We start from the raw sequence: 13,592 nt of genomic DNA, 5'->3' as shown, positions 1-13,592 counted from the left end.
TCCCTCTGGGGTTAGCTGCTGGATGGTTCTCAGTCTCTGCATTCTGTGGTGGTCTCTGTCTCTCGGAAAGCTCTCTCTGGGCATTGTGTCTGCTGGTCCCTAAGTGCCTCCTGTTTCTTTGGATTACTTGTCCCTCTTGAGTAATCACCTCGTATGACCTTGGTGCCACTGCACCCTCACAACTCCTTTAGTCTGTTCCTTCTGGTGTCTCCCTAATTATTGGATCCTCACAGGAATGCCTGTCTCCAGGGCCAGTATGTCCTTCGCTGACCTGTCGTACGCTAGTGCCTGCTTTCTCTGATTGCTGGCCATCGCCTCTTGGTGGTATCTCCATCCATGCCTGTGATGGACTGTTTTGGCCTCCATGATGGGGTATTCCTGTGTGCCAGAAATGCTAACTAGGGTCTGAATCACAAGAAACAACCTTGTATACTAGCCCCTTAGCTGTTTTCACAGCTGATCCCATCTTAGCATTACACTGTGGGTATGCTGAGGAGGAGGTGGGGTGGTCAAACTCCCATTTGTGTGCAAATTCCTTTAATTCTTCCAAGGCAAACTGGGGGCTGTTGTCAGGGAATAGAGTGTCCAGAATGCCATCTCTCGCAAAGTGGGCCTTCAGTTTGCCAATCACTGACTTGCTTCCTGTAGCAGGCAGGGCATTGACCTCCCAAAAATTTGAACAGTAGTCAACTGTAATCAAGTATTGCTTTTCATTGAAGGTAAGTCTGCTCACACATTTCCTTGTGGTTAGGCAGTCAGCCTATGTGGTAACAGTCTCTTTCTGCTGGCTGTTATCACATGACTGGCAGGCGTCACACCCTTCCATCAAGGAGTGGAATCATGTATTCTTTCCTGGCCAGTAAACACGTTCCTGAAACTGTCTAAGACAGCTGTCAATGCCCAGGTGTGAGGCATCCTTACGTGATGACGCAGGTACAACTAACATGTCCTCTAAACATGATTCCATACTGTACGCTCAGTTCATCTTTAATTTGAAAATATGGTATTTGGACTTTTGTCTTCTGGCCACCCTGCTGGTATTGCTTTCTTGACTGCCTGCAGATGAATGTCCTTTTCCGTAGCCTGTTTGATTTCTGTCAGCTTTCCTGTTGAAACTGGGAGTTAGTGCAGCATATTAATGGATTCAGTGTCTTGATCTCCTTCCCCTAACTTGGTTATGCTGGATACATATGCCCTGCTCAGGGTGTCAGCTAACACCAATAGTCATCCTGGACAATATCTGATGTCTACCTGGTAGCACTGGCGTCACATCAACATGTGCTGCAATCTCTTTGGAACAGTAAGAAGGGGCTTTGCCATGATTGTCTCTACGGGTTTGTGGTCCAAGTGCAGTATTACTGGGTGGCCATAGATGTACTGATGCAATCAGTCCACTCCAAATACCACAGCCAGAAGCCTTTTTTCTATCTGGGCATAGCCTGGTTCAGTCTCTGACAGAGATCTACAGGCCTAAGTGGCTGACTGCTCCTGCTAAAGAGCTACACCCAGTCCTTTCTCTGATGCATCAAACTGGAGTGTCAGTGGCTCTCCTGGATGGTAGTACTTCAGTACAGAGGCATGTGTTATCATTTGTTTCAGCATGTCAAATGCTTGCTGTTGGTGACTTGTCCAGTCCCATTCAACATCCTGCCTTGTGAGCTGTTATATGGGTTCCACTACTGCAGCCCAGTGGGGACAGAACTTGGATATAACATTTATCATTCCTGTGAAGTGCTGTAACCCTTTCACATCCACTAGAGCTGTCATGTCTCTGACTGCCTTGATCTTGTTGAGATCTGCTTTCAGAATCTCTGCTGTGAGCACACGTCCAATGTCTATCTCACACGGTTCGAGTCACATTTTTTCTGGGTGGAGTTTTACGTTCTTGTCTCTGAATTGCTGTAGAAAAGCTTGTAGTTTTCTGTCATGGTCTTCCTCAGCTTCTGTATCATTACTCCCTTCACCTACAGTTAGATGGAGGAATCTCAGGAAAGAGACGGTCTTGAGTTCTGGCAGAAGGAGAACTGTGGGGAAAACTACAAGAATGGAGTTAGCCCCTGTGGTAGGCCTTGAAACAGGGCAGAACTGCAGGGAGGCAACCCTGGGAGCTGGTGTTCTGCAGAAGAATAGAGCACTGGTGAAAATCTAAGAGAACCCACTGGTGAGAACCCATGCTGAAGCCTGGGGCAGATGGAAATTGTTTAAGTTTGTACCACTTAAGTAATTTACATGAGCTAGTGCATCACAATTAAGATTTCACTCCTTTATGCCTCAGCTCCCAATGAGAAACTCTTAAGATGCCTTGGTTCTAATTTGAGCCCCTGAACAATTCAGAGTCTCCATGCACTCAATGGGCATAAAAACATCTCTCCTCAGGGAAGGTCAGTCCAGAGCATGGCTGAGGTATGTTGGAAAGCTGGTGGTGGGAAGTTTGTCCAGCAGTCGCCAAAGCTATACTGAATGTGTTCAGCAGATAAATAGAGGGTTTCGTAGGTTATTAATCTGGGACCTTTTACCAGCATCCGAATCACTACAATAATGTTTTTTTGTCGTGTTGTTGTAGCAGTGTTGGTCCCAAGATATTAGAGAAATAAGGTGGGTGAGGAAATATTTTTTTTGGTCCAATAACAGATACTACCTCTACCACACTGTCTCTCTGAAATAATGTTTATATATTAGTGAAATACATTATTTGTTCTCAGATGTACGGAAATAATCTTTGAAACTATTCAGGAGGCAAAGTTACATTTGTGTATGTTGAGAGTTTTAAAGAGGACAGTTACAGACAAATACTCTTCTATCTTAATTATGTGTGTAATCACACAAACTCATTATTTATTTATGCCAGGGGAGGAAGGAAGCAGCCGGGCATTGAGGGACCATGAAAATCAGCTTTTCTGTCTCAACTGAAGCTGATCCATTTTGAAGTTGCTTGACCTATTGCCTGGGAAGCTGAAGATAAGCTCCAAATGGAATCCTGCAGTGCTTGGCTTCCTTTGAAACAATGACTGATCACTCCAAATATGAATTAAACTAAGGTGTTAATGAAGTAATTGCTTCTTTCCCCAATACATGCTACAAATTTACTGTATGGCTACTGGCTATGTAAACAAACCCATTTCACATTGCCATACCGCAGAAGGCTGTAACAAAAGCTTTTTTTTTCTTTAGCATTGAGGAAGAAATTTGCTGTATATAACTGTGCAAAATATATTCTGTTGCAAGCCAAGTGGAAAGGAATAATTTTATGGGCAAGTTCTCTTTGAAATTAGCCTAATGGGGTCAGAAACAGTGGGTGTCTTAGTTTAGTAACACACTGAAGCTGAATAAAGAGTTTACCTGAGCCCTTTCCTCTGAAAAAGCCAAAAGAGCAAACAAAATCTTTCTTTCCAGATGGCCCTACCTATTCCCACCTTAAAGATATGATACAGCTATATCACTAAAATATTAGAAAGTAGGTGTAGCAGAAACTTTACAGAGTTTACAGAATAATTTATGATAGACTTGATCCTCTGCCAACTGAAGTCAATGACTGCTTGCAAGCCCAGCATCTAATATTTTATATAGCACATTTCAAGCCAAAGAATCCCAAAGCATTTTACAAACTTGGGGCGTAGTTTGCAATCAGCTATGCAGTGGTACAATTTACTATAAACTGACTGAACATGGTTATCTTTTACTTGATGATAAGGGAGGTGGGTATTAGTTGTAAATTATGTATTATTCCCTCCACGCTACTGGTAAATAGGAGGAGGATAACCCCAAGGATTAGGATGGGTCACCTCTAAGACTGCAACCTGGTTATGGAAAATAGCCCCTGATTGTGTGGGGGATGAACATGTTTAATCTCCCTGCCAGAAGTCATATCAAATGACCAAAGCAACGAATTATTGGGACACTTGCCAAAACGAATCATTGAATTTGTAGAGAATGGCATCGCTAGTGTAAATTATACCAAAGGTGACTTAAACCATGCTAATAATTTGGTGGTTATGCAGATCAGTTATGAGGAAGTACCTGATTCTGCTCCCGCTGAAGTCCAATGATTTCACTGAAACCTAATCTGTATTTAGGGGATTCTCGCAGACAGCCAGAAAGCAACTGAACTGAGTACACATTAAAATGCAATGAAGGCTTGAAATGGTACTTTACCACTGTGCTTCAATCCTAACCTGCAAAAACACCCCTTCTTCCAGTTCTGGGCCTCTCTTGAGTGGATGTGTTGCCAATTGTGTTCTGTTTTAGGTGAAAGGAGGATTTTTTTTTGGTTGGATGTTTGAGGTCAGCTGACTTTTCTGAAGGGTAAGGTTTAGGGTTAAATTTTGGCAAGGTCTACCCTACAGACCTATATCAGTATAACCACATCGCTCAGGGGTGTGAAAAATCCACACCGCTGAGCAATGTAGTTATATCAACCTAACCCCCTATGTAAACAGTGCTATGTCGATGGGAGAGCATCTCCTGTCAACATAGCTACTGCCTCTCAGGGCGGTGGATTAACTATGCCAATGAGAGAAGCTCTCCTGTTGGCATAGGGGCATCTTCACCAAAGCACTCCAGTGGTGCTGCTGCATGAGGACAAGCCCTTAGACAAAGAGATGGTCTCCTCATGTTGGCTGCCTTTTCCCTACAGGAAGAATTCTCCCCAGGTAGAGAATAAGATATACCCAGTGTATCTTATATTGGCCAGATGGATGAGGAGGTGGACCAGCTACTCTACATAGAATCATAGAATATCAGGGTTGGAAGGGACCTCAGGAGGTCATCTAGTCCAACCCCCTGCTCATGTGTTCCAGTCCCCTAATAATTTTTGTTGCCCTCCGCTGGACATTTTCCAATTTTTCCACATCCTTCTTGTAGTGTGGGGCCCAAAACTGGACACAGTACTCCAGATGAGGCCTCACCAATGTCGAATAGAGGGGAACATGACTCTATCCCTTGTGAAATCAGCAGATTTTCCATAGGAATTAATGCTGCTTAATTCCTGCTCTGCCACTCAGACATCATGTATGATAGGACTAGTATGCAACCACAGAACCAATGTCAGCTCCTGAATGAGCTAGCTGGACAGAGAATGGCATGGGAAGGTATGATTCATGGCATGCCTCCTTCCTTCTCTATGTTTCCCAAGTCCCTCCCTTCCCAATGGAGAAGAAGATGCACTGGAATTTTTTGTGGATTGCCACGTAGAGTTTTCCATGGAATCTTCCCTCTCCAACATGTTTTGTTTTGTTTTTCTTTGTTTTAATATAAATGACTTAAGTGACCTTTTACAATGCTCCCAAAAAATTGCCAGCTTGTTTCATGATCCATTTTCTCCCTTAGATGGAAAGCATTTTACTACTCAAGTTTTATTTTTATGAATTCTTCTTATTTAAGGGCAAGTGTTTATTTTTCAGATAATTGCTTGTTTTCCTTCAACACAAAGTATGGAGAATCATTCCTGGAGGTGGCTGCAGCCACTAAATCTTAAGAAGTGAAGTGCAGAATACCCTTCCCCCTTGAAGTCACTACTTTAAAAGGATTAAATTTCCTTGTGACATGCTAGTAAAGTGTCATTGGAAGTGTCTCATTTTAGAAATTACAGATACCACAGTGCTGCTCCTAATGGACAAATGGTGAGATCACAGAAAACACCATCGTATTTGAAACTAAGTAGCTTCTTTGCCAGCAATCGTTTTCAGTAAAAATGTCAAGAATTGATGGGCATGCAAAGTGAACTCTCCCCTCTGGGCAGGGCCGTGTTGGGGAAGCTTTCATCAGTACTACCTGTGCCGTACCTGGTATTTGTATACACAGAGTACCTCATTCCCCAGGGTGGATCTGTCAGCTCCCTTCCCAATACTAAAGTGTGATTAATATTTATAAAAGGAAAATACATGACAAATAAGATGCATCTCACTTTTGATTTATTATGCACACTGTCCATGGTATCAGCTATGTGGGGAATCTGAATCCCAGTGCCATAGAAGCCTTTTAAACAGTAACATCATCAAATGTTTAATAAAGTCCTGCTGGAATATATTTGGCTCAGGGTGACCTGTAATTTTTCCCAGTGGCTTTCAAAGCATTGTATATTTGGTATTTAAATAAGTAGTTCCGTTTATTTTGACGTGACAAAGTACGTTCTTATTGATGTATTCAATATACTGAGCTCCTGTGCTACGTATACAGTACATGGCAGAAGACTACCCAATTACATATCATTCTCATCAACCAACTCCATCCTGGTAGTGGAGGCAACAATAACTATTTCAGTGGGCAGAAACAGATTGTTGTTAATATAACCAGGTTATTCTTCCATAAATTAAATGTGGGGAAACTCATTACAGCAACATATAGTGCTCTTATCAGTCTTTTGAGGTAACAGTAACACATTGCACTTACTTTGCACCTTTCTTCTGAGGATTCAAAGCATTTTATATATCCTAAAGTCCATATTTTCAAAAAAATGTAGTTACAGGGATGCAAACAAGTAATTGCTTATACAGAATTGGTAGTTGCTTCCACAAACACTTTTTGTTGTTTTTTTTTCCACCTCCATTTGGCTAGGAGGTTGAAGTCTATCCTCTGTGACGTAAGCACATGAGTTAGCCTTATTTTTGTGTCCTCTACACCAGTGTTTTTCAACAACTCGTCCCTGAGATCTCCCTAGCACAGTTTAGGAATGCAGCAAGCCGGTTCCTGGTATCAAAAAGGTTGAGAAAACACTGCTCTGCACAGAACTACTGCAATGTGCGTTATGCAAGGCTACAGAGGAATGAAACACTTTAGCTAGTGCAGAATGCAGCTACTCCCCTATTTAGCTGTGCTACTAATGTGGCATACATTACACTAAATCTTTGTAGAGTGAAGTGGCTTGTGGGTACAATTAAAGGTGATGATTTAGATCTATGAAGTCCTTATGTGGTTTGAGTTCTGATTACTCTCTCCCTGTTCACTGTCTGTACAGCTGGAGTGTTCCTGCTAATCTTCCCCAGACTGGAATTCTGGGGGATTTGCAGCAGACCAGGTCTTGGCAGAGGGCCTCAGTTCTGAAATTCATTCCCTATCTGTTTGATAGAGCTTGGCGTTTATGAGAAAGAGGCTGAGTGGAAATTATGATCTTGGAAGTTCATTTTTTAAAATGATTTACTCTTGATTTGCTTACTTTCGATGATTGCTGAATGTGTGTTGGGCCCAGACGTTTTACAACAGAGGAGCACTTTTATAAATGATAAGTTATAAATCATGCATTTTGCATAATAGTTTCTGATTTGTACCAGCACACACACATTTTGTGTGTGCATCTTGAAAACAATATTACTGTAATTAATTAACCTCACAGTACTCCTGTGAATTCGGTAAATATTACTGCCCAAATTATACACAGGAGCAAACTGAATTACATGGCTTACCCAAGACATACAGTAAGAGCTATGAATAGAATCTAGCAGACTCACTCTCCTAACCTTTAGATGATACTGCCTAGTTTCACAACCTATTACCCTTTCCCAATAGCTTTTACCCAAAATTCAGCAGTTCAGCCACAAAGCACGTCAGAGGGTACTACAAAGTAATGTTAATGGGATTTCTGTCTTTAACACACATGTGGCATATTTTTAAAGTTTTTGGCCTCCTTTTTTGTGGTAGACCCATTTTTGGTGGGGAGAAGGATGGTTTCACTGTTGATCATCCACATCTTTGCAATTCAAACAATGTGTGGCTGTTTTAACACAGGCTTTCTATGTGTTTCCTTACTTGAATTTGAATCCTGTCCTAAATCGAATCTGGATCCAAACACTTCTTTCTCATTCCATCTTTAGCTGCATGTAAAAATATATACATATAGCCTGTTGCTTTAAAACAAAACATAAAAGTATACAAGCAAGAAAGGTTGTTACAGGGGAAGAAGTTTCTATATGGCATATAAAGCTTTCCAGCAACAGTTTTCAAAGTGTGGGCTGTGGACTACATGTGCTCTACAGTCCCAAAGAGCTGACTGATCACTTAGAATAGGCTCCTCTTATGTATTTCTAGATACTATATCACATTAAAAGATGCTAAAAGTACTTTTATTAATATATTCTCTCCATGTAAACAATTGCATTAGTGTCCACTGGGAAGCTGAGATGGCCCAAAAGGCAATCTCCGTTTTAAAATGTTGCCCATACTGTGGCCTTATCTACGTGGGGAAACTGACCATTCACAAAACAGAGTAATTATTCCAGAATGCAAGTGACTTTTATTCCAGAGTAGAGTGTCCACACAGGTAGCTATTCCAGAATAGATATAGTGGAATAGTTTATTGCACTATAACTATGCCAGTCAATTTCCCAATGTAGAAGAGGACTATGAAAGAGTTTGAGAACCCCAATAGTGTTGTGCAGTTCTCAAATTCCTCCTGAAATGTCAAGTGCATACAGGATGCAGTATAGTTATAGCCATGTTGGTCCCAGGATATTAGAGAGACAAGGTGGGAGAGGTGATATCCTCTGTTGAGCCAACTTCTCCTTATGACGAGATAACTGGCTCTGTGGATGAAGGGAAAGCACTGGACGTGTTGTTCCTTGACTTTAGCAAAGCTTTTGACACGGTCTCCCACAGTATTCTTGCCAGCAAGTTAAAGAAGTATGGGCTGGATGAATGGACTATAAGGTAGATAGAAAGTTGGCTAGATTGTCGGGCTCAACGGGTAGTGATCAGTGGCTCCATGTCTAGTTGGCAGCCCGTATCAAGTGGAGTGCCCCAAGGGTTGGTCCTGGGGCCGGTTTTGTTCAATATCTTCATAAATGATCTGGAGGATGGTGTAGACTGCACCCTCAGCAAGTTTGTAGATGACATTAAACTGGGAGGAGAGGTAGATATGCTGGATGGTAGGGATAGGATACAGAGGGACCTAGACAAATTGGAGGATTGGGCCAAAAGAAATCTGATGAGGTTCAACAAGGACAAGTGCAGAGTCCTGCACTTAGGACAGAAGAATCCAATGCACTGCTACAGACTAGGGACTGAATGGCTAGGCAGCAGTTCTGCAGAAAAGGACCTAGGGGTTACAGTGGACGAGAAGCTGGATATGAGTCAACAGTGTGCCCTTGTTGCCAAGAAGGCCAATGGCATTTTGGGATGTATAAGTAGGGGCATTGCCAGCAGATCGAGGGACGTGATCATTCCCCTCTATTCAACACTGGTGAGGCCTCATCTGGAGTACTGTGTCCAGTTTTGCGCCCCACACTACAAGGATGTGGAAAAATTGGAAAACGTCCAGCGGAGGGCAACAAAAATGATTAGGGGACTGGAACACATGAGTTATGAGGAGAGGCTGAGGGAACTGGGGATGTTTAGTCTGCGGAAGAGAAGAATGAGGGGGGATTTGATAGCTGCTTTCAACTACCTGAAAGGGGTTCCAAAGAGGATGGATCTAGACTGTTCTCAGTGGTAGCAGATGACAGAACAAGGAGTATTGGTCTCAAGTTGCAGTGTGGGAGATTTAGGTTGGATATTAGGAAAAACTTTTTCACTAGGAGGGTGGTGAAACACTGGAATGCGTTACCTAGGGAGGTGGTGGAATCTCCTTCCTTAGAAGTTTTTAAGGTCAGGCTTGACAAAGCCCTGGCTGGGATGATTTAATTGGGGATCGGTCCTGCTTTGAGCAGGGGGTTGGACTAGATGACCTTCTGAGGTCCCTTCCAACCCTGATATTCTGTGATTCTATGATTCTATGGTGAGAGAGACAAGCTTTCAAGCTACACAGAGCTCTTCATACCTAAAGAAGCACTCTTGTGTGGTTCAAAATCTTGTCTCTCTCACCAACAGAAGTTGGTCCAATAAAATATATATTATCTCACCCACCTTGCCTCTCGAAGTGCACACAGTATTCTTGTCCACTTCCTACCCTAAATTATTTTGCAATGTTGCTGTGCACTGTTTAAACGGCCACTGCATTTTACACTACTAAATGTTGTATGCCAGTTGTGGGTTAAGTGATTACTTTATATTTAGTTAGTAAAGCGAGTTGGGATATTTTGGGCTGCATGGCATTTGGGATGAAAGGCATATGGTAGTCACAATTTATTTATAATTCCTCCCAGTATCATTTGGGTCTTTTTGCAACTCATGAACGGAAATGCATGAATAAAGTGAAGAATTCCTACTCAGCAGACTCAATGATAAAAGAAAATTAACAAACCAGGTTTCCTATTTTGTTCCATTCACATTCACACTCCAGTGAAATCTTGGCCTAGCTGAAGAAAATGGCAGACCTCTCATTGATTTCAGTGGGGTCAAAATTTCATTCAGTTTACAGTCCTCTGTCAGGGCTGGGACAGGGAAAACCCCAACATGGCAATACCAATCATTACACAATCAATCACTGTTGTTGTTGCTAGAAACCAGAACTGGACTTAAAGTTAAACAAAGCAATTATTTTCAGCAATGAATATTTACCATTGGTGGTGGTGGTTGGGGGGGAACTTAATTTAGCTGAACTCCTGGTTGGTATGGTAGTCAGAATTTTAGTGGCTGTTGTCTTTTTCAATACCATATTTACTTAATTTTCTGAGTTTCAAAATATATCTAAATCTCTTCGGCCCCAGAAATGTTTGACATAGGACCCATCTCAAGAATTCCAAAATAAGTTTCTCATTCCTCAAGAAAATCCAACAAAGCCCAGTTTGTTAATCCTGAAATTAAAGTCATTTTGCTCTGCAGGGCACTTTAAAAATAAAATTAAAGCTATCTTTCATCCTTTCTGTAGCAGGATAATGACGGGGCAGTAGAAAATAGAAGCAATTGGAATATAAAAGCAATTTAGAGATACTTGCTTAATCTCAGTAATTACCTTATTTAGAGCAGTCAGGATTGGTTAGAAAGAGTTATATATGCTTCTGTATTTACAACTGTAAGTGTTTCCTGAGCTGGATTAAATATGTGATATAAATGTTATATCTGTTCTTCTGCAAAATCATACCAAGAAAAAAACAGAGTATGATCAAGCAATAGATTTCTTTTACCTTCGGCAAAACTGTCACTATGGATACAAACTCGGTGCCAAATTCATTTTATTCACATGTATTCAACCTCACTTATATCACTGAGCATGCATGTGGGAAAGTAAAATCAGAATTTGACCCTGTGCGTGGACCTGCTGAACTGAATCCACACAGTGATTTAAGAGTTCACAGGTATTAATAATCAGCATTTTAAAAATCATGTTTTTTTAAACAAAGTAAGATCCATTTAAATATACAGTTATGAGCTGGGTGAAAAATTGTTATGTGTTGAGTTAAAACTTCATGGAGGTAGGTGTGAACGCACCCTTCAGTTAACATAACTGTAAGGATAAGCCTCCAACTAGGACAAAAGGAGCATGTGAACTCACCCAGGAGTTTTTGCTAAGTACTGTTTTGACTAGGTAGGTGTGTGCAAGGGGAAGCAGAAGACAGATGACCAGAGAGAAATACAGCCAGCCAGAAAGAGCAGCTTAAAGCATGGTGTCTGACCCTGAAAGAAACCTGAGAAGAAGTTTTTGAGTCAAGGGAGCCGGCTGAAAAGAGTGAGCAAAAGAAGCGGTTTCCTGTTGTTTGATTCCTTTGGTGTTCAGAGAAACAGGGCTTTTGTACATTCTTTGTAGATACACAAAACTGCATCAAAGAAATATCTATCACCAATTTCTACTCACAGCTGGAACTTCCCCAGAGCTCCAAATTTTGAGTAGCCACTGAGATCAAAAAGGGGCAACAGTATGCACAGTATTTCCTACAGCAGTTTGACATTCAGATTAATTTGGAAATGTCAGGTAAATTTCAACTCCCATTGAAGTTACCTAGAGTTGAGAGGACATAGGACCTTGTGGGAGGGACTCAGCACATTGCATTCAGTCCTATTTTTTCCTAGGTCACTGAAACCAAAAATTTCCAGTTTGGGTACCTAGAATCAATGGGAACTGCTCATATGCAGCATCTCTGAAAATCAGGCTACTTAATTAACTGCCTAACTTTGGTCATCCAAAATCAGGAGTCACAAATGGCTCCTTTGTGAGCCCCTCATGTCACTGATGCACCTATTGCATATGGAGCACAGATAAAAACCTAGCATAAATTTGTCATAATTTGCCCATTTGTACACTTGGTATAATACTGCTTACCTACTTACCAGGGGGATTGGGAAGACTGATTAATTAGTTAATGTTTGGAAAGCACCATAAATATAGATATTACTTATTTGTTATATTTAAGAAAAGATCATGAGACTCTCATTTTTTCCCCTTTATAAAACCTAAATTTTGGACATAAACTGGCAGACACTGTATCTGTCATTTTCCAAGACATTTTAGATCCAGACAAGCTTTATCCTTTAAACTGATTTGATTTCAGATAGTAGTTTAAGTAAGCTGCAAGGGGTTTTATTCCTTCAGTTTTGCTCCCAGAATAGCTTAAAAGTCTGACTATCAACCATTATTGAATACACACACACACATCCACACACACACACACACACACCGCCAAATATCTATTTTTTTCTTGTACCATTATATGTGTATACTTTGGAAGTATTTTTTTGACATACCAGGTCAGATTGTTAGCTGCTGTAAAGCAGCATAACTCCGTTAATTTTAGTAGAGGAATGCCAATTTATATTAGCTGAGGATCCGGCCCACTGCTGTTTGAAGCAATGTTTTTTTCTCTGTGCAGGTTGTGTCCCACAAGCCTTTCAGAAATTTGTAGTGTATCATTATTGTGTACATGACATGATATTATCTGATTGCAGTACTTCCTTGCAATAGGCTATAACTACACAGCCTTTTAAAAAAATCATTCTTGTTACACAGAACATAATGTGGAGTATTCTCCATACAAAACAGTGCTGAAGAAACGGTCTTGGTAGCAAAAAGGAACATGTTCATTCTTTTCTACAGGGCTTTAATCAATTCTCAGAAAAGTCTAGTTGAGACTGAAAATGGAAGAGAATAATTAGCTTTTTTTTGGAGATTATGGTACTCAAAAATTCTGACATTACTGTTTTACTGCACAGCAGGAGGAAGAAATTGCGTAAGGTGGAGATATGTAGAATATGCACAAGTACATCAGTTCCAGCTTCTCTGAAAAGGGATTGGAAATTTGACTAATATATAAAATCTCATTGTGGGGAGGGGGAGGAATGTAGTATGATCTATACATAGTTAACTCTAGTAATGGCTAACACTGCAGGAACTCTGCATATAACAAACCATATTTAATACGTTATACTGTTTCCCACTCTCCACTGGCGAAGTAACTATAATTCCATTTCAAGCGCCCCCCACCAAATCAGCAAATTAAATTTAACTCTGGATTTAAATATTTTATAATGAAGCCATTTATCTTTTATAAATTTAAACATTCCTAAAAGAAAAAACCCAAAATTTATCAAAGTTATTCTAATCTATAAGAAAAATTATCACTACAAACATTCCAGATGCCAGAGGAAAACATAAAGCATTATTTGTGAAATGTAACTAAAATGACCTTTTCCCTCATTTGATCACATTGACAATGAGTTTTCTTGTATCTTTAGGGGAATTACTGGCAAATCAAAATCCTGGCTTTACAAAACACAGCAAAATCTGTATAATT

The sequence above is a fragment of the Natator depressus genome, chromosome 2, assembly GCF_965152275.1.
Source record: "Natator depressus isolate rNatDep1 chromosome 2, rNatDep2.hap1, whole genome shotgun sequence".
Lineage (NCBI taxonomy): Eukaryota > Metazoa > Chordata > Testudines > Cheloniidae > Natator > Natator depressus.
This window is presented reverse-complemented; position numbering follows the sequence as displayed.